Below are 21,524 nucleotides of genomic sequence, written 5' to 3'. Positions count from 1 at the left end.
AGTAGACTGAGCAATGTGCTGTCAGTGAGATGATGTTATAAAATTATACAGTAACAGCTTGTTTGTCTGTGAAACAATGCTACAGAATTAAATTCCTATTAATGCTGAATTCTTCGAGACTTCTGTTTGCTCTGCATCTCACCTTATCTCTGATCTGCTGCTGATGTGTGACTGCTCTATTTCTGTACCTTATAAATCTCTGAATTAATGTATGACAGAAACAGATTGCGGATCAGCAGTAGACACATATGTAATACATTGTAAAGAGTTTTTTTCCTTTGTTTTACATCAAACTCCAACGGCAGAGTATTGAGATTATTTTACATATTTAATAACTCAAATAACAAAGTTATCAGTAAATTACATCACTATTCATTTTCCGTCTTTCTTTTTTTGCCTCCGTGCAAGCAATAGCCTTGGCAGGAGGCATTATGTTTTACGGGTTTTCCGTCAGTCCTATTTTCGAAAAAGCATTACATTAAGAACTCCTTAAGGGAATTTCTTACAATTTGGCAAGGATGTCCATTGGACTTAATAATGAACTAATTAGATTTTGGTGGTTAAAATTCAAGGTCACTGGGACTTATTTCATTTTATTCTGTAAATGCAGTACCTTGGGGGACAACTTGGGGGAATTTCTACAAATTTGGAAGAAAGGTCAAGGTCACTGTGACCTCATAAAACATGATTTAGGCCATAACTCAAGAATTCATATGCCAATTATGACAAAATGTCACACTAATGCCTAATAGGATTTGAAGGATTATTCTAGTTTTTAATTTAAAAAATCTTTATTGAAACTTAACATTTTTATCAGACAGCAGACATAATACTAGGCACATTTAAATACATACATATAAGGTCAAAAGTGCAGAGTAATAAAGTGGTTAGACCTAATAACTTCTAGCCAGTGTCAAAAATCTGTGTGCCAGAGAAGGTGATGATCATGTCCTCGGCTGTTGTGTTACGATGGCATATCTGGTCTTCCACAGTTTAAAACACACCATACTGATAATAAGTCTATAAAGTTCTTTATGTTTGAGAGGCATATTTTCGTGAAGTAGTGCATACATGACACAATTGTAATGTAGATTTAACATTATACCAATGCCCTTTAAGAGGAACCACAGCTCTTCAGCTTTGTAGAATCCAGTTAAAAGTTATGTTGCTTGTCATCTTCATTAGCTTCACTTTTAAACTTCATAATGTCCACCAGATCCGTGTGCGGTCCGTCTCCGCTCCGTCACGGCAGACTAATCTGTGTTCATTTCCACTGACTCCGCTGCGTTGCGGACCGACTCCGTCTCAGCTCCGGCAGTCCGGAGGCCTGCGGATCAGATACGCAAAGCTCCTATTTTTGCCGGACGCCAGAGAACATCTCATAAATTCAGCCGAATTTAACACAGAGCAGACAGGAAATCAGACAGCAAACAACATTAAAACATCCAATTAATTTTCAGAATGAAACACCGTGTTTACGTCTGATCGTATTTCACTTAACTACAGCAACAAAACGTCCCAGTGAGCGGATCCAGGCCTGTATCAACAGGTTGTGGGAAACCACAAAATGAATGACACCACACATCCTTTTATAAGGACAACCATAGAAAGGAAATGGCGTGAACAACGTATTGGGAGTTAATGGACTTATTACTACTTCTTCTGTACTGATATAATGCGCGTGATTCTGTAATTACAGCGGGTTTTCGCGGGTTTTCTCAGTCTTGCCACTCCAGCTGATCCTGCAGGGTAGCGCAACGGGTGGGAATTGACGGGAGGGCGCACGGAGCAAAACCGCAGCGGAGCCGTAACGCAACGCACATGCATGCGGTGGATACTGATACTGTCACGCCCGGTCCTGGTTAATTTTGTCACGTTTCCCCTGTGTTTCAAGTCTTGTGTTTCCTGTTTTATTTTGATAGTCACATGTCTAATTCCAGTTCTCTTCACTTCCTGCCCTCCTGTGTTTCCTGCCTGCGTGATTACCTGCCCCCGCCCTAATGTGCTGCACCTGGCTTAGTCTGTGCATGCTCCTCTCCTCCTTGCCAGTTTGTGTTGTCCTTCGTGTCAGCATCCAAGCTTTGTTTCCCAGTAAGTCTTAGCAGTTTTTGACCAGTTTTGAATTTTGACCTTGCCCTTTGCCTTGTAAACTTTTGTACTTTTGCCAGAGTGGACAGATTTTTTGTCCCTTTGCCTGATTAAAAGACTGTTTTGCTGATTTCACCTCGAGCCTGCATTCTTGGGTCTTACCTGTGGTCATTACAGGTGCCTTTATTTTCAATTACATTTTTACATGTATATATTCATTGTCCACTGCATACCATTAATTTTAGATTCTTCCATACATTCCTGTTTTCCGTTCATTTCACAATAATATGATATTCGACTTGCAAAGAATTTCAGTTCACTTGCAGCAGGTAATCCATCATTCTGGATGTTTTTTTTTCAGACTTCTCTTCCTCAAAGGTGTATTATCATCATATGGTAATGATGCATTTGCATGCAGGGACTGTTTTGAAATGCCTGGTGGTGCATTCAAAGACTTTCGTGGATTATAAAATTGGCTGCCAAATGGAAACAATTTTAATGCCAGAAATAACCAAATTCACCCCTTTTTTTCATGCTGTCAAACATTCATCAGCTCCTTGTCTGGCTTTAGGGTGTGACTTTTCAACACAGTAACTTATGGATTCAGAGCTTTCATGGCAACTTTTAATTCTTTGTCAATGTGTCCTTGAATGCATTTCCAGTAAAGTTTCTGCACAAAACTACTAGACAAGGTCACAGCATGGTCGTGGCAATACATTGTATACTCATTTGTGTCTTTACATTGATTATTTATTCACATTTAAGTCAATCGAAACCAATGGCTGCTTGAAAAATCCAACTGAAATCACAATGTCATCCCTTTTTGCCATTAAAAATAATTTTAATTTTCAAAAAATGTATTGTTAATAATATTATACTATTGAAAGGAAGTCTTATACATCAGTGGGTTTTTTGCTTCCCCTTAAGTCTTCTGTTTAAATTGCAATGGGAAAATGGTGTGTGAAAATATGGACAATCTGTATGCAAATTTTCTCACCACTGCAAACTATCCATGTTGCTATGTTTCATTTCCATAAATAAAACAAGCATTCCCTCCTAAATAGTGTCCAAACCACACAACGAAAAAACCCCAATATAGACAGAGAACGTTACCCTGAAAACAAAGGCCGTTTGCTCAAAAAAATACACTCCCTGCAGTTATAAAGATTCATGACCTGAATCAGCCGTCCCTGTCGCCTAATGTTTCACACGCTCTTTCCTCAGGTCGATGTGGAGCATCTATATGTTATGTATCACATATGGCTGACGTCCGGTAACTTACCAACTACATCAACCGCCTGCATAGACCTGCAATATGACAACCACCCATCCATGAAGAAACGTGAGTGCCTTGTTTTTCTAAGGGGATTAAGCCCTCACCACCGTCTTGATTTCTCAGCTGCACTGGACGTTATAAATTGTCAACCAGGGAACAAGGATTGTCGAAGTTGGGACAGTGTTGGGCCCAGCGGTCCGATGATGTCATTCTGCATCATGATGATGTGCATGTTCCTCACTTCTGTAAACATATTTTATTAGCAAGAGCATATATTTGCATCTTCATTGTATCGCAGCTGAAGCAGAAACCAAATTCATAAACTCTCCAAATTTTGGCAGCAAGCTACAGTAGACAGGACTTGAAGGTATGACATGAGTTGACCATTTAATCTGTCAAACGTGTTTTTCCGCAGGCCAACATTTGCTAAGAACCTGCACAAATGTTCCGTAAGGCTGCGCAAGAATTTCTAACAGCCCACAGAATCTGTTTTTATAAATTCGTTTGCACATTTTTCTGTGCTTGGTGTGAAAGTGCTTTAACCCTTTGAAAGCTGGATTGACATCAGTTTTCTTGTAATGAGTCGAGATGCTTTTTATAAGCTCTTTAACCCTTTGAAACCTGAGTAAATGGTTTGAACGGTCAGAAACATGGGGGAAAAGGCAGTGATCAACTAAACATCCCTGAAATGCTGACAAGAAAAGGACCTAATCTTGAATTTTTTTTGTTTTTTTAAAGGGGGGAATAAAATTTTGTTTGAATTATTATAATTACATATTTACTTGTTTTGTATTCAGGTAATTTTTTACTTTTTTTTTTTTAGAAAAAAGATAGATTCTTGATTGAATCTTATGCCATGTGTTGTAAAGTCGCTGGCTGCCTTCTCCCCGTGTTGAAATATATCAAATAAAGGGTTTTAAAAGGTTTTTCATAGGGTTTAACCCTTGAATTTAAAGTTGAACAATGGTAAACCAAACAGGGAATGTGATACAAGATTGCACAGTGTGGCAGCAGAGAGGAGACCAGGCAGTGATTCTGCCTGTATACATTGTCATGCATCGTAACATCCTCCTCACATAGAATATCAATGAATGAGTCATTGATTGAATGAATGAAACATGAGGTAGTTATTTTCTGAATCATACACTTCTTGCAGCTAAAAATATCTAGAAATTATTAGAAGCTAGTCTTGCTTGTTTCCTCAATGGAGATGGTGGTTGGTAGAGTTTGTCATCATGGGATACAAAAAGTTCTTATCTCTTTATCCCAGTCTTGACAAAATCTCATGCAAGGCCTTTATGAACACCAAGGGCTTGTTTGTTTGCGTAAGGGATAGTTGTGTGTGTGGTCCAGCTACTCCTGGCCTGCAGTGTGTATATATGGTTTCTGGTAGAGGAGGATTTGATAATGCCATGCAGCTCGATGCCATTGATTTATGGCTGTCCTTGCTCAGTACCGTGTGCCTGCTGTGCTCAAACATCGCCATTCTCATCTGGTCCTAACCCGTTCCTTGTCAAATCAATTTTGCAATGGGTCCTCACTGTGTATGTGTGCGTACTTGTGAGCACATGTCCCTTTATGTGCGCGTACATGCCAGTTTTTCAACAACACACCATATTTTCCCACAAGTCACAAATCACTGAGTTAGGGATGAAGCTGCTGCCACAGCTGCCGATAGAGTAATGAGAAGTACGTGCACAGGTAACCACAGGTGTCATTGAAAATACGTTATCCACGCCGAGACAGCAAGTGACGTCAATGAGGTGCGAGAGACGGTAGCTGCTACGGGAGAAATCCATTGGTTTTGCAACTGTAAGCATCGATCACAAATGCAACATATCTTTGTGATGTTGTTTGTCTCCCACCCCCGCTCTATGCGTGACTGGAACCCCTTCATGGCACTGAGCTGAATGCCCAGCAGAGTGATGGTGTGGTGTTTACTCTTGCATGGGATATCTATCACCTTCTGCTGTGTGATGCTGGATCAAAGAGGCACTGAGACAAACAGTATGTCAAATGTGGTAGTGGATTAACGCTGGGACTCTGCAAGACTGCTGTTGTGTTACTCACAGCTTGAAGCTGTTTCCCCTCATGGGGAAATGAATTCCCTTAATGATTTTGCTCAGTGGCTTTAGGCAATATCATCTTTTTATTCCATCCTCCCCTTGCTAGAAAAAAGGTATGACTTACTTTGTCACTTGCTGTCATCCTGCTGTTATTTTCTCCAGCCTCTGCAGGCAGATGAAGCCCCAGATCTGGCAGTTAAAGTTCATTATCTTGTCTGCAATCAGATAGAAAAATAGAGTGTCATGTCATAATATCTAAAGCTAATATCTGAGCTATACTTAGGAGCTAGGTGAGAGTGTGGCGATCTACATAATTATGGTTTCTATAACGACAGGAGCAACAACAAGAGAAGAAAAGGATGAGGCAAAAATGTGCCACAAAGTAACATGTGCGGGGGCAGATGTGAGGGTGTGGATAATGTCGCTGCATTCTCCGAACAGATGTGCGACGTTGGCGTGTGAAGCATGTAAACAGGTGGTAAGGTTGGACTTGTTCACACATAAAACTCTGCAACCATTTGGACCTTATAATACAATTTTGTTGTTGTTTTTTCCCCTGGTATGTAGAAATACAATGCTTGAAACACTCTGCAACGATTTAAGCTGTGAAACTTTGCAACTTTATTTTATATCTCAAAATGTCAAATAATAATAAATACATGAGTTAATGCAGTGCAATAAGAAAACTATGTTTTCAATTTAATTTGAGCATGTACAAGTCAAAATAAGGTGTTAATGGACAAAGGATTTATGTAGTTTTTATTCCTTTTCTTTTGCAGAACTTTGTAGTAAGCAGTATCCTCTCTGGGAGTTATATAACTAGTCTGCACTTACTTATCGCGACTCGGTGCTCCTCCTAAACCTTTTTATGGAGGTTTTGCAACCGTCCCCTTGATTTCCCCATTCTCATATTGTTCAATATGGCTTGTATTTTCTGCCAGTTTTGTTCTTCCAGATGATGCCAGAGAGCACGAAATTGCTCACTGATATAATCTGCCACAGGATGTGACATTTAATGGTTTTGTGTGCGCGTCTGAGTGCGTTTGTATTGGAGGTGTGTGCCCATGGGCGTGTGTATAGCCGTATATATTTAGACAAAGTGTTCCGCACGGGTGTATAGGATAGGGGTAATTTGGTGAGGAGGGATCTCTGTCTGTCCCAATACCTGGTCACATACATCTTCAATCTCCTCCATTTCGCCACAGACTGCTGCTGCATCCTAAACTGCTGCATGGAGCTTTATTATATTTGTGCATCCAGTGTGTAAAAAAACAGAAGGCACTTGGCTCCCTAATGGAGTGCTCCGGAGCCAGGCAGGAGTGGCTGCTGGCTTGTTTACTGACTAGCACAACCCAGCAGCACACACCGACCGCTATTAATCCAGTGCAGCACATAGAGAGGGAGAGAAATGCGAGGGAGTTTTTCAGAAAGGAGACCAGTTCGTTCTTACATCATACCGAATGCTTTATCCAAGAGTCAAGGTAAAAAGCCATTATCCTGGAGGTCCTGTCTCCTCTACTCCCTTTCAATCTCTCCTCTCTCTTTCACAGTTTCTTTTCCTGCAGACACTGATGTTAACAGGCTTTTGACTCAAGCTTTAAAGGCACTATTTATGGCTCTTAGTGTTACTTTAAAAAAAAAAAACACTGTCACTATACCTTGTTGGTTATACTGTAGAATACATACACAGGTATAGCTCACAGATTACCAGATTAATATTTTTCGTTTGTATCATGTATCATGTAATACTAACACGTATTGGGTGCTAGTTTGTCACTTCATGTCACTGGCTTCCATTGAAAATGACTTGTGGCCTGCCACTGTGATGCTCGTGGTGTGAACGCGGCATCAGACCAGCCAGGGGAATGTTCTGTGTATGATACATTTTCTGTTTCAGAATGGGAAAAACAACAATAGAAGAAAAAACTTATTTCTGTATTACAAACAAATCTGTTGGTCCACAAAATCAGGCTCCCATCTATTGTCTGTGGAGCAGCTCCAGACTTTATACCCTATGGCATCACAAATTTAAGATGTACTTTTTTTCTGATTTCTGGCTTTGAGAGAGAGTAGCTCATGTTCACAAATATTGATTGAACTTTCCTAGATCGTGGACATAACATATCGGAATTCCTTTTAAGTTTTGGTCTTTGTCAATTTGGTCAAATTTGTCGAAAAACAAGCGTGAGGAGGCATTGGTACATGTATTTATTGAGGATGTCTACATGACTGATAGTCAACTGCCTTCACAAAGTGCTGTGTTTGTACTGTAATACCTATTCTAAACCATTTAAAATCTTCCTTTTGACAAAAATACAGTTTATTATAGGAGAAAACACAAACTTAAACTTATACTGCAAGTCATAAAAACACATAAAAACAGCCAAACTAAACTGAAATGAACTGATCCACTCTGGAAACTAACTGAAACTAAACTGATTATTTTTTAAAAAAGAAAAGAAAAAAGAAATAAAAATAAAACAATATTTAAAGACTAAAAAAATAAAACTCTGATTATAGGAAAAGTAAAGTTGAGGCATTTTTTCTATAATTCCTAGATAATGGTACATGCTGCTGCTTCTTGCCTCAAACGCCTGGACTAAGTTTATTATTCTGCCGTCTGACTTATTACCAGAGATTCCTGTAACAATCACCATTGCATTCTGTATAACACAATTAGTTAGTAGCATCTATGCTGGACCGGACCACAGAATGTTACCAAACTCGTTTTATGCTTCGTGTTCCATGGATTTACTCTGACTTTGGAAAATCAAGGTTTTTGTGGACAGAATACATGGAATTATCTGCAACACATTCTCAAGACGACTTCAACCACCCGAGAACAAATCAAAGCCATGATCCCAAACCACTTTACCTCAGGGTTAAGCCTCTTCTGATATCTTTAATTCTTTGAATATGAAGGAAAATCTCAATGATTTTCAAGGTTTAAACAAAATTAGGAAAATATTTGCAATAATTCTCTTTCCTTCCTGGCAACCCAGTGAAGGTCACTATTTGCTTACATGATTACCCACAGTCCATTTGAGAATATCAGCACATGCAGGTTTTCATCCTGCGTGCATAAATGCAACAATGATCCTGTTAAAATAATTTCCAAACACTGTAATCGTCTTGTGATTTGCAATAATTAGCCATTTGCTTCTCTTTGGGAGTGTCCCAGCAGAGAATTGGTCCTCGGAGCAATGCGCATTTTGGGAATATCAGGTTGTTGGATTAATGGCTTTCTAGTGTGACAGAGAATGGCTTTCTAGGCTTTCTAGTGTTTTTGGGCTACTGGGGATTTAGAATAACTGGAACAATGGTATGAAATTTAACATTAGATCAACAACAGAAGTGAGACTGGAAGGTGTTAGTATCAATCAAGGGCCATTAGATTTCACACATCTCACAGAAAATCCTTAATCAATCACTGCAGATGTTCAAAGCAGACCTGCTACATTAAAATCAATTATTCCTATCGTGTGACTTGTAGCGTACCCTGTGATGCTGTGAGGTCAGATATGTTCATCTGTCATATGTTTGCACAGGGTGAAACCCTGTGTGGTGTATTGAACACTGAAGGAACATACATGGAGAGGTTATTGATCTTGTGCAGGATATCTGTATCTTGAAGGCATCTTGAAGACAAATGTTAACCCTTTGAGGTCCTGCTCAGCCGTTTGATAGTGCACATTTTTCAGTCTGTATAGGTTAATTCTTTCAAATCTGGATGGAAATCAATTTTCTTGCAAGCCGTTGAGGTGACTTTTGTAAATATTTAAACTTTTGAAATGGGATGTCTTTTAAAAACATGAAAAAAGGCAATCAGCAACTTAATATCAAATGCCGTGCAAATTGGGGAAAAAAAACATTAAAACGAGTCAAGAAAAACACAGAAAACTTAGCTAAGAAAAAAGCCAATTTGCTCAGGTTTCAAAAGATTACCATGGTAAGCAGGTTGGCAAGATCATATATTTAAGTCATATTTGCAGGCTTAAAATATGCTCATAAGAAAACAATTATGTCGTGAAAACCAGTTCATCTGTAGCTTTGTAAGGCTACAAAGTGTGTTCTCCCTCCAGTGGCTACAGTGTCAACTGACAATGAAATGCGCTCTCTGAAGGAATACAACAACAGTATCATTCATGCCATTTTCTCTGCAGTGGGGGCTTGAGACACTCGTGCTGTTCTATTGAATCTGTTGCTTTTGTAGTTGATGTATGTGGGGAGCGGGCCTTCCCAAATGGATTAATACCATAACCAGTTCCAGATGGCTGCAACATCTTGTTCCCCTTTCCGTGATCGTTTTAATGCTTTATTGATTGCTGTTGTCCAGGGAACTCAACCTGCATGCAGTATTGCTTATTCCTCTGACTCACACACATCTTCCTCCACACAACTCCACCTCCACACGCACTCTTCCATCCGTAAACCCACAATCCATTTTTCACAGCGCTCCTGCAATGATTGTGCCACGAGCTGATTGGACACACCTTTCATCCGCTCACACTGGAAGATCACGAGGCGCACTGGGGAGGGTGAATCGGATGCAGACGTGACACAAACACCAAATTTCCTATTATAATCACACAAGAGCATTGACCAGAGCAAAGCATTCGGTCATGGGATGCACGATGCACAAACTGTGAGTAAGTCTCCAAGTGCGTCTGCTTTTTTGTATGTGCAACCCTGGAAAGTGCAAAAAGGGCTGTGTGAAGGTGGATATAGATCAGAGACTGTCGTGATTAATAGCTGCTCTCTCAGCCAGTCACATCACTGGTCTCATTGCTCTGAAGCACTTATCACAGTGACGTGTGTGTGTGTGTAAGATGCTTCTTTCGGAAATCATATGTTGTCTGGGTGGTGCAGAGTGGCACAATATGAACACACAGGACCATATATCTGCTGCTTAACACAGATGGTGGGGTCCTTTTAAACAGTTAATTAGACAGAATCAACTCATAATGTCGCATCTGTTTAAAAAAATAGAATATGAAGTTTTAATGGACCTGTCTGATATGTGTATCTGTGTAGGTGTCTTGTAGCAGTTTGGTATCATTTACATGTCTAAGTCAACATCCCACCTGTTTCAGCCTCACCACCCACAAATGCACTGTGCAAAACCAAAAATACCACACAGACATGCAAAGCAAATTTCAAGGTCAAGAAAATACCAAACAGTTGGAGCACTGCTTGCACTCGTTGTGAAAATATGGCCCAGGGAGCGTCACTAATCTATATGATTGATGCACCTGTCATTAACCGAGTTTTTTGTCTTTAGCTTCCTTCATATATGGAACAAGTAACATATCCATCCTCTAATGTCTGGCTCATGTTGCGGTTTTCATCATTCATAGATGGATCCTCCACGTATTCAATGTTAGGTGTATTCCCATGAGACAGGGAGATTTTCCTAAAGCTCGGTTTTATTATAGATACACTACTGTTGCTTAGAAATGCAGATGATGCATTCACATGCCATTACATATATTGGAGCAGTGCATTTGGTATTCAGATGAAAGCAAGATTTTTTGGCCTTCTCACTGCAAGAGGCTTTGAATTTTACATTATTTAGTCCAAAACATCCACCTTGGCTTATTCTCTGTCTTCCAGGTTAGATTTATCCTTCAGAAAATGTATGTAGTCTTCTTTTAAATTTTTGAAATATGCTTATTTCCTTTTTTAGTAACAGCTGATGAGAAGATTGATGCTACGTGCATGCATGTCTTGTGTTGGCTTGCTCACACAATGTAAAACAGCAATTAGTCATACAGCATATACGATATCCAGAAATGTTGCTGCTTCTTTGCCACCTAGATTCATGATGAAATGATTTCTGGAAATTATACCAGGCCCAGGGCAAAGAAAAATGCCACAGCGTAAAATCAGCTTGTGACACCCCCACAGAAAACTACCAGAACCCTCACAAGTTAAGGTACTGCACATGTGGGAAAGGGAACATCAGGGAGTATATTGTCCCTGTGAAAGCAGGTCCTTGCGATCTTTCCTCTTCCTTTTTTGTCAGTTCCTACTCTGTTTTATTTAACCCACCTCAGCATGCGGTGTCCATGGGAAGTGTAATTGACTGCACCCTCTTCTAGTGTTTATTTTATCCCCTTGTAGACCACAACAAGGCCTGTTACCCCACTAAACAAATCAATGTAAGGTGTAAAAAAGTAATGATGTGATGCTGAACTCTAACACCCAAAGCTATGAGCCACTAAATCAGCCCCAGTGCCGAGCAATTCCCACTGTGAGTGCATGATTAAGCAGCTCTGACTGACGGGGGCTCACATGTTTGGCTCATAACTCAGTGCTGTCAAGGCATCATGGAAGCAGTATAAGAGATGTATTATGCTCATTTTCAGGTTTTATACCTATATTTTGGGTCTCTAGTAAAACATGTTTGAATACCCAAAAAACACTTGAAAACATCTCTAGCCCTCGTCCTAAAAATCCCAATCTCCTCCTCCGTAACTACGCTCTTGGCATCTCTGCACCGTCACTGCAGAGACTAATTGGCTATACTTGAGTATAGCAGCACTTTCTACCATGGAAAATCACAAGTACAAGCTTCTTAACCAAAATCTTCACAGCTGGACGAGTTCAGGAATATGATCCAAAATCAGGGAGAAATTAACAGCATCACCAACCAGGATTACATGGTTCCCTGACGCTAGTATGTCGGTACATGTAGCACTGTACTTGCAGCTGGTGAATGACTATAGCAGAGTATGGCAACACTTTGTACCATAAAAATCACCAATAAAAGTGTGTAAACCAAAATTTTAGCAGCCCATCATGTTCCAGCAGGCATATGATCCGAAATCAGGTAGAAATCAACATATGCGACCAAGATTTTATGTTCCCCTGACATTAGCATGTAGCTACATGTACCTACAGCCAGGGAATGACTATAAGGCAGTATAGCTGCACTTTCTATTTAAAAAAACAAAACGTACAAATACCAATTCAGGCTTCTTAAATCTTCATAGCCTGACAAGTTCCAGCAGGAATATGATCCCAAATCAGGAGAAATATGAACAACATCACCAACAAGTATTAGTATAGCAACATTTTTACCATGAAAAAACACCATTAAAGTTTCTTCATCAAAACCTTCACAGCCTGACAAGTTCTATCAAAATCAGGGAGAAATTAACAACATGACCAACTAAGATCATGTGATTCTGTGGCATAAATATTGTCGCAGTGTTTGCTGCGTAATAGTGTGCCTAGAGCAGATGACTGTATAAAGAAATCCATCAGCTTGTCTTGACAGTATGAAAATATAACGGTGTGGAAATAATGTCAAATTTTTCCAATTATCTGTCACCCTTTTTATTATGAGATGAATTGTGATCTCTATATTTAAGACAAATATCACTTCACCGTACAATGAGATGCTATACCAGCCTTTTGACTCTTCTACATTTACTTCAGCATTATAAGGCAGCCATTCTGTAATATAACATTCACTGTTTTCTATCATCTGAAACATATGGATTTTATAGTGGCTTGAGATTCACTAATGTCTTTAATAATAAAGACATTGTCGTGTCTTCAGTGATCCGATGTATTCTTTCTTGGAGGAGGCTGTAGGTGTCATGTGATTGACAGGAAGAAAGAATAATGTAACACTGACATGAATATATTCAACACAGGCACGGTGGAATACTGATAAAACAGACAGAAACCTTGGCAAAACTAAATTAGGTCTTCATGTGCACTGTGATGGATTACCCAGTCCAGGCAGTTTTCAATTCAGTTTTCTTTTTTCCTTTTACATGAATGAATGACAGCAAATTGCGATACTTCAAAGTAGAACGAGTCTAGTAATGTTGAGCCAAGTTGGCTGTGTGCAGATACAATGAAGAACAATGGAAAAGAAATATATAGATACTTTACTTTAAAGTGGCTGTCGGCAACGTCTGTCCATTTCCATTTTTTGTAATCATTTTTCTAGTAGACAGTTTGCATTGCATTCTAAAGGTTTTGTTTGTAATTTTCTATCTGTGCAGTGGTCTCGATACCATCAGAATTTTTAATCCCAGTGTGTAATGGGCAGTTAAAGGTTGGGCCAGTCTGTGATTTTTGTCCATAGTTTCCAAATTAAAACTACCCCCATCTATGTTTGTTGTGTATGCTATATTCAGATTAATTAACCACTTTGCCTTGCTCTCAGACAGCTCTCTTTAACTGGTAACTGAAGCCATTAGCAATGCTCTGTTCAAAGCCAGCAGACTCCATTGACAAAAACAGTATTTTTATCGCGCAGAACACAGGAGTTGCTGGTCTACTGGCTGCCTCCATTGTTGAGTTTGTTATTGCGTGACTTTCAGAACCGAACTAACGTGCCGTCCACAGTAGTGAGTTTGTGTGTAGCAGCAACATTGTGGAGACACCTATGTCAGGTCACATAGGAAAAATGTTTTAGAAGGGCTTGAGAGAGAAAAACCCCATAAAAAACACCAATTTTCAGTCCTTGTCATTGTTGTCATTGGTCACTGGGCACAATTTTTATAGCCATATACTCCTGCCAATTTGCTCAATTTCCCAAAAGCAAATTTAAACATTTTTTTCTGCAAAAATGATATAGCTATTGTCAGTCACATCTTTTGCTATACTAATTTCATGTACCTAATACTTTGTGTTTTTTTCTGACCTGCATATTCTCAAATTAGTCAACACATTTAAATGCACATCAGTATTAAAATTTAATACCACCCGGCCATTCTCATCAGCCCTTCCTAATCTCCTCATCAAACAAAGCCTGTTTACTGAGGCATGAGAACTGCATGCATCATCTCCTTTGTTCCATTGGGTCTGGCACAAGAAGCGTGCTAGTTTTAATTTTTAAAATGCATTTGAAATTCCAACAGAAATAGACATGTGAATAGACTGTTGGCAGTTTGTGCATTTGTTTTTTGTCTCTGAAATGGATCTGTGGCATTATTTAGTGAAATTGAGTTCGTCGAAGCATGCTCTGCTATGTCCATCAAAACCATGGCCATCCGTATAAAATACCAGGCTTTAACTTAGCTCCTCCTCCTGACACACCTCTGCCACTTAAACTACCTCCTGCACAGGAACAAGGAACACAGGAAAAAACACACACAAGGAGCCACAACCAGAATGCGAGAGGTCGTCACACACACAATGGATGCATTTATAAGCTGCCACCATATGGCTGTCCTCCGACTGAGCTATATAGAAGCAGCCATTTGTGTGATTCATCTGATATCTTAAAAGGGATTTCTGTCCCCGTTCCTGTCAGCGGGGTTCTATTTCTCTCATTACTCTTGTCTTGCATGAGGTGGGTTAGATGACGAGAGTGTGTTCTTTTGCTCAGCATGTTGCACATTGCTGCAGTTTCATGATGAAAAATTAAAAGACTACAAGCCACAGTATCCCAGTCCCTCTTCCACAGCCTCTTCCTCTTAGCTGAGCAACATGTGTCCTCGTCCCTCATGACATAATCTTTGGTGCTCCCCGCTGCTAATTACATCTGAGCAGCTGAGGTTGTAGAGCAGAACGCTTAGAGGTTGGAAGATTGCGAGATAAGTAGATAAGCATCGTGACAGAACTGCGATCCTAGTTACACACAGAGGTGTATAAATGAAAAAGTGTTCTTGGGAGAAGTATGAGTGTGTTTGACTGCTGCGACAGGATGTGTGCCCGCAGTGTACAATTCTGCTGACAGCTCAGGATCTTCTAATAAGTGGCTTCCCTGTTTGGCAGAGGGAGAGGGAGGGGATGGGAGGAAAGAAGGAAAATGGCTCTTTCACCTCTCTAACCTGCTTGAGTCCCCTCTGTGCTAACGCTCGACTGCACACACACTCATGCCCCACTGCATATGGTTTAATTAGAGTTGCAAGCATATGTCTCTACAGCGAGGTAGCTGCCTGTCAGATTAAAACCAGATGACTTTTTTATGCAACATTATTTCTTATTTGCCTAAATAGTGACTATGAAAGCGGCAATAAGTAAAGTTTTTACTGCCCCATAGAACAAAATGGCCTGCATATATTTGTAAAGGTTGATTAGGTTGTTGATTAACGAACGTCAGAAATGACTTCACCAAATGCTGAGATCCTGTCTCACCTGTTCCCAATGTGGTTCTCTGCAGAGTACAAAAATCTTCTGTGGTGAAAGTGAGTAATCAGAGATCTACTTACAGTGCTGGAATGTAACTATGTGCATTTACTCAATTACTGTACTCAAGTATTATTTTGAGATACTTAACTTTACCTTGAGTATTTTCTTTTCATGCTACTTTATACTTTTCCTCCACTACATCTCAGAGGAGATTTTGCATTTTTTACTCATTTACTTATTTATCCGACAGCTTTAGTACTTTACAAAATAATATTTTACATAAAAAAGCTTTATAAGATCAATCAGTCAATTCACAGAAATTAATTGGCAACTATTTTAATAAACATTTCAAGTCTTTTTTTTATTTATTTTAAAATTAATTTGAGTTGGGGGGTGTTCATTTGTTATTTTGAGGGGGTTTTAAAAATGTGATTTTTTTAAAATAAGATTTTTTTGCATTGGGTACTTTTAATACTTTAAGTAAATTCTCTTGATTATACTTACTTTTACTGAATTTAATTTTAAATGCAGAACTTGTGACAGAGTATTTTCACAGGGCGGTATTAGTACTTTTACTTAGTAAAGGATCTGAAAACACCATCAATAACTTATAAGTTATTTATGTTGATCCATCAGCTATGGCAGCAGAAGCATTGGCTTTGTTAATCTGTGGAAGTTTTTATCTTGACACTTTACCCCCCTCTGTTTTAATTGACTACATATTTAATTTGGGACAGTTGACAGTGCTCATCATCAGATAAGGAAGTCTAAATTGTGTTTGAATCCACACATTTTATTACTTGGACTACTTAATTTCCTCACCTAATTGTTTCAGCTGAAAACAATATTTATCAAAGGGGATATATTAATGTAACTGTCACGAAAACATGTCATTTGAGTGCTCATACTCATTAGAATGTCATGCAAAATGACTAACTTACAATATAAGGAAAATATAAGGAACAGTTAACCTCAAAATCAAAATATTTCCTCTTACCTGTAGTGCTGCCTACAGGAACTTCACCTGCAAACTGTATGGTTTGTGCTAGAATGGATGGTCCAGAGGCATGTTTTGCTGTGAGTCATTAGTTGTACATGCTCATGCAAGGCAATGCAAGAGTGGTGATTTTTAGCAAAAATGATAAAGCTCTTTCTGCTACCATTTGAGGTAGTTTGATGTATCCGAAAACACAATATTTTAAAAGCTGTTCATGTTTTGTTTGTTAAAATCAGGGGGCTTTGTTGGGGCTGGAGAGGTAGTCATAGTGGATGAGAGCAGCCAGGCCCTCAGAGGTCTGTGGGGTCCAGGCTCATGGATCCTGCAGACCTCAGGCCCCCTCACTTGTTCTCCATCATGCCCTGCGTGCCCTGGCTTTCCATACTGACTATAACTGTCTCTCCAGCCCCGGTAAAGCCTCCAGCATGGTCTTGACTCTCAGCCGATTCACTCAGTCCCACAGCCCCTAAGCAGCCTCCAGCAAGCCCCACTGACCCAGGCTGTGCTCTGAGCTCCTCTGCCAGAAACCAGAGGGAGGGTGGGATGTCAGCTGGGTCCATGCCCATGGGGCACTTTTTTGGCTTTCCTCCAGTCTCAACATACCCCTGGATGTGGAGCTGTGGACTTAGTCATTTTTTCCTGGGTATTTCATGCCCCTGCTCTCTAAATGTTTGTCTGTGAGTGGACGAACAACATTTTGTGCTCTAGTCAAGCACAGTGGGATCCAGAAAAACTCATCCATCCCTCGTCCCTCTGGGCCCTCCTTTTTTTTGGTGCTTTGTACACCACAAGCTGTGTGCCAAGCAGTTCCATTATATTTTAGTGAAGGTAGACATCTCTGCAGCCGATATCTCCAACACCTGGCAACTGAAACCATAACAATCCAGACTGATAAATAGCACTACATGTAAAAGAAAAACACTTTCTTCTTTATTTTTGGGGTGAACTGTCCCTTTGAGTAATATTTTATTTCTTAGTAGGTTTCTTAAAATAAAGCTGTAATATTCAATTCATAGATCAAGGTTGATGTGGTACTTCACACTGTGTGGTATCACTAGAACAGACTGATCAGAGCTGACAGTGAATAGTTAAAGTCACTCCTCTGTCATAAAGCCAGCTTACTGAAGAAACTTCCATTCACTCCTTGACTGTGTAAGCCCTACTGTACAAACTTCAAGATGAAAAGACGAACAACAATTAATGCGTATGCAAATCTGCGACAGTGGGACCGGCTCCTTTGTTCTGTGAATCTGGCTGTCACTGGTTTTTAATTAGCCGACTCCCCTCAGCGAGTGTGAATACAAAGCCCTTATCAATGACACAACAGAAACATATGAGGGGCCGTACATGCTAACAAGGGCCTTTAATCAATGGCTGCCACACAGGCACCGGGCAGGGTTTAGCACAAGCTTATTCACGTTAGCAGGCTGTATTGTTGTTGTAATAGTTCAATACATAAATTTGTGTGTGTCTGTGTGTGTGTGTGTTTGAGTTTCATTTGTTCCACTGCTGTTTGTCTGTGGTTTCCTCTGTTTGAATTCTGTTGCAGCATTCAACAGTATGCTAAGAAAACAGTGGGAGTGTTTGTGCAGTACTTAATGTGGGGATGAAAATAACAATGCACATTTATACAGCACATTTCAATGAGATTTAGAGACCACAATAGAGGAACAATAATAAGTACAATGATAAACAAATATAAATAAAAACCTCATTTACATCTTTACAGCAGCTCATGTGTGCAGTTTGAGACAACAAGAGAAAATGTGTGTTTTTTTTGGAAGCAGATCTGTTTCTTCCATGAAACACGCAGGTGAGGATTCGCGGATAAAAACGGCAGTGTGCCTCTATCAAATATCCAGTGCGGTGATCCCTGAGGCAGGAGCGATGCTGCAGCCCATTCTGCTCTCAGCGCGGAGCCCCATTAAGCTTTGGCTCCAATCAAAGATCCTCTCTCTGTATCAGACTTACTTTATCTCTGAGGGCCCACTCCACCTCACAGACACAGTGCTCTGACAGCTGATAGATCTGTACTCTGGTTTCTTATGCTTGTGCTTCTTCCTACCGCCCTTGAGAATGAGTGAAAATGGAAAGACTTATGTGCACAATGGCTGCGTGTGTTTGTGTTTCACTTTCTGTTTAGGGGTGTTTTTCCATGCTATTTTTGAAGGTTCTCATGTTGTTTGCATGTATTTGTCAAGAGTGGTCGCTTTTTTTTAAATCATTTTTCCATATCCTTCACCCATATCAACCCATGACTATGTATGAGTTAAAATCCTCAATAACTTTGTCTCCATTCTCTCTGTTACGCTATCTATCTGTGTGGTTTCATATGTGTGTGTTTGATGTGATTGTGTGTGTGTGTGTGTGTGTGTGTGTGTGTGTGTGTGTGTGGTTTTGGTGGCAGATTGATGTGTTTGTCTCCCCTGTGTTGTTTTCCATCCTTTGTTTCGTGCTGTTGTTTGGACAGGCATAGGCTATCTGGAGATAGGAATAAATGGGACTGTTAGGAGACATCCGTTATATGCTGACACAAAACCATTATAAAAGAACAACTCCATATGTTGGTCTGTTTGTGTGTTTTGCAGGCACGTACAGTACTGTATGTGTGTGTGATCTATTGTGGGAAACAAATGTGGGTGGCATGTTTTTTTTGTATGTGACTTTCACAGGCTGCCACTACAGAAAAAGTTTCTTGATTATGAAAGGTTATGTATATTTTGATATATCGGAACCTTTTTTCTGTCATTACAACAACAGAATAACTCTGTTGTAAAACATTTCAGGTCTCAAATTTCAGTGTGGTCTGCTCAAAATTATGTTTGTATGATACTAAACTGCTTTCTTAATTATGTTGCTGCAGCCACACAATTGCTGTCTGTATTTTTCAGAGACATTTCTCTTAGGTGACAAACCACTAACTAAACACTACTATAATGTCCCCCACAGGCTCCGCAGGAAGATGGTTGAGGAGGATGGGAGGAACACAAAATGCAGGATCTTACCACCAGAACCTCCGGTTAGCGTCCAGATTCCTGTCTTGAGTTAAAGCAACAAAAGCACCAAGGTAAAGGGAAAGGTCTTAATTTTGGTCAAACGTCAATGAAAAAATAGTAATGCTGTAGTTACTTAAAGTGGATACTGTGTTGCAGGATTACTTATTTTTGCAACCTTGCAATATATAATTCATATTTGTTAATTAAATGAAGCTGTAATGAAAAAATAGTTAAATCACCAGATTTGCCAGATACGTTAATGTAGAAATGTTTCCTCATTATGTTAATAGAAAATGTAATTCCCTTAGCGTTAGATTACTCATGAAACATATTTACCATTTTAAATTTGTATATATAAATGTAATTTCTTTGACAGAGACCTGCAAATGTGTCATTGTAGAAAATATGCTTCCTTAATGCTCCCAAATCTTGCATTAGTGTTATGTAACTATAACACATGTACCTGCATTCCAACCCGTGGTGCGAGTGGACTTCTGGTGGAAATGTGATAACAATTTTTCATGAAGATGTCTTCTACAAGAAACCTTCACACTTCATTGGCTTCCATTTGGTATATATACCCTTAAATGTGCAAACCCATCATGGTGTTAAAAAAAAGCCATTGCCAAGCAAATTATAGCAAAAAAATATGCTCATTGTACATATATTTTAACAACTATGAATTAACTATTGAAAACCTTTAAATCAAATGAATATTTTCTCTTTTTCTTTGGTATTTATATCATATACAGATGCAATGATGCTGGTGAGCTGTGTATGTTCAACCTTAAGTTGCTACTTGATCATGTTACAAAGTTGACTAGATTTCAGCTAGGTGAAGCACAAAATCTGTCAACACTGACAAGCTGAGCACACTTAGGCAAGTCAAGCAAGCAGCCATTCAAACACAGAAGCATTTGCAAGAGAAGACAGGAGAGAACAGAACAGAAGGGTAGGGTTGCAAAGCTCCCTAATTAAGAATCCTTTGGATTTTTTAGAAACAGTCACCAGCCCACGGACAAGCTCCACGCCGCTGCCCTCAGGGATGTGTCAACAAACATGCAGCAGGTAGGCTTACCTTAGGAGCAAGCTACATAACAATGTTCTTAATAACTGTAACGTTTGGCTATTGTATTTGATATAAATTTAAGATAAGGCATACATGTATCATGTAGGCTAAGTTGTGGGCTACTAGTGAATTATTATCACTACTAGGCAGATAGCCAGCCTATGAGTAATTATAGTAAGCTAACTAATAGCCTAGTAGATTCCTTGCTATTCCTAGCATTAGATAACCGTTATATTTATATGTTTTCAGTTGCAGGCTGAACCAGTCAGAGCCAGAGTCAGAACCATTTAAAAAGGTGAGTACAAGAACCTTTTCAAGGGGATTTGGGATCTGATGAACTGCTGTTCCTCTTTCTAAAAGGTTGTTAAGCTTTCTGAGTCAGGTTGCCGCCGAGCACCTGTTTATTGTGTGTACGTGCATTTGTGCTTCAAGTGGGTGAGTGGTGCTCTAGTTGGCCAGTTTTTGGGACATGGTGTTTGCTGATCAGTATTGCAGATCACTTTTCTCTTGTTTGCTATAATCTCTTGCCTCTATGTCGGAAAGGAGTGTGATTGTTGTGAGTTGTGAGGTTATTTTGAAGTTATCGCACTAAAAATGTCTGCAGTACTCTGCGGTGATTTCAGCACCACAGTGAAATGGACAGCTCCTCTGCTCTCATTGTACTTCGACTGTAACAGCACGATTCATATAACTTATGATTTTATCTTTGCGGCAACTTCCAGTTGTGAAATCCATCACATGGTTGGTATTTAATTGTTTGTGCATACCTAAATGTGTGTGTGAGTGTGTGTGTGTGTGTGTGTGTGTGTGTGTGTGTGTGTGTGTGTGTGTGTGTATGGATGTGTGGATATGCAACTCAAGGCCAACTGGACCTGCTAGGGCGGGCTGGGTTTAGACAAATATTTACAAATGTCGTACAGGGTCTGCCTTCTTC

The 21,524-nt window shown here is 39.6% G+C and overlaps 1 long non-coding RNA gene across 1 annotated transcript; it reads left to right on the top strand.

Annotated features, from left to right (window-relative positions):
* Positions 1-3,387: 3,387 nt before the first annotated feature.
* LOC121957490 lies at positions 3,388-20,577 on the top strand. The gene is made up of 3 exons (XR_006106784.1): positions 3,388-3,430; positions 19,475-19,592; positions 20,520-20,577. It is a non-coding gene; the product is annotated as an uncharacterized LOC121957490 (long non-coding RNA).
* Positions 20,578-21,524: the final 947 nt, after the last annotated feature.

Source organism: Plectropomus leopardus, chromosome 18 (assembly GCF_008729295.1).
Source record: "Plectropomus leopardus isolate mb chromosome 18, YSFRI_Pleo_2.0, whole genome shotgun sequence".
NCBI classification, from domain to species: Eukaryota; Metazoa; Chordata; class Actinopteri; order Perciformes; family Serranidae; genus Plectropomus; species Plectropomus leopardus.
Note: the sequence above shows the minus strand (reverse complement) of the source record. Positions and strands in the feature narration are given on the sequence as shown.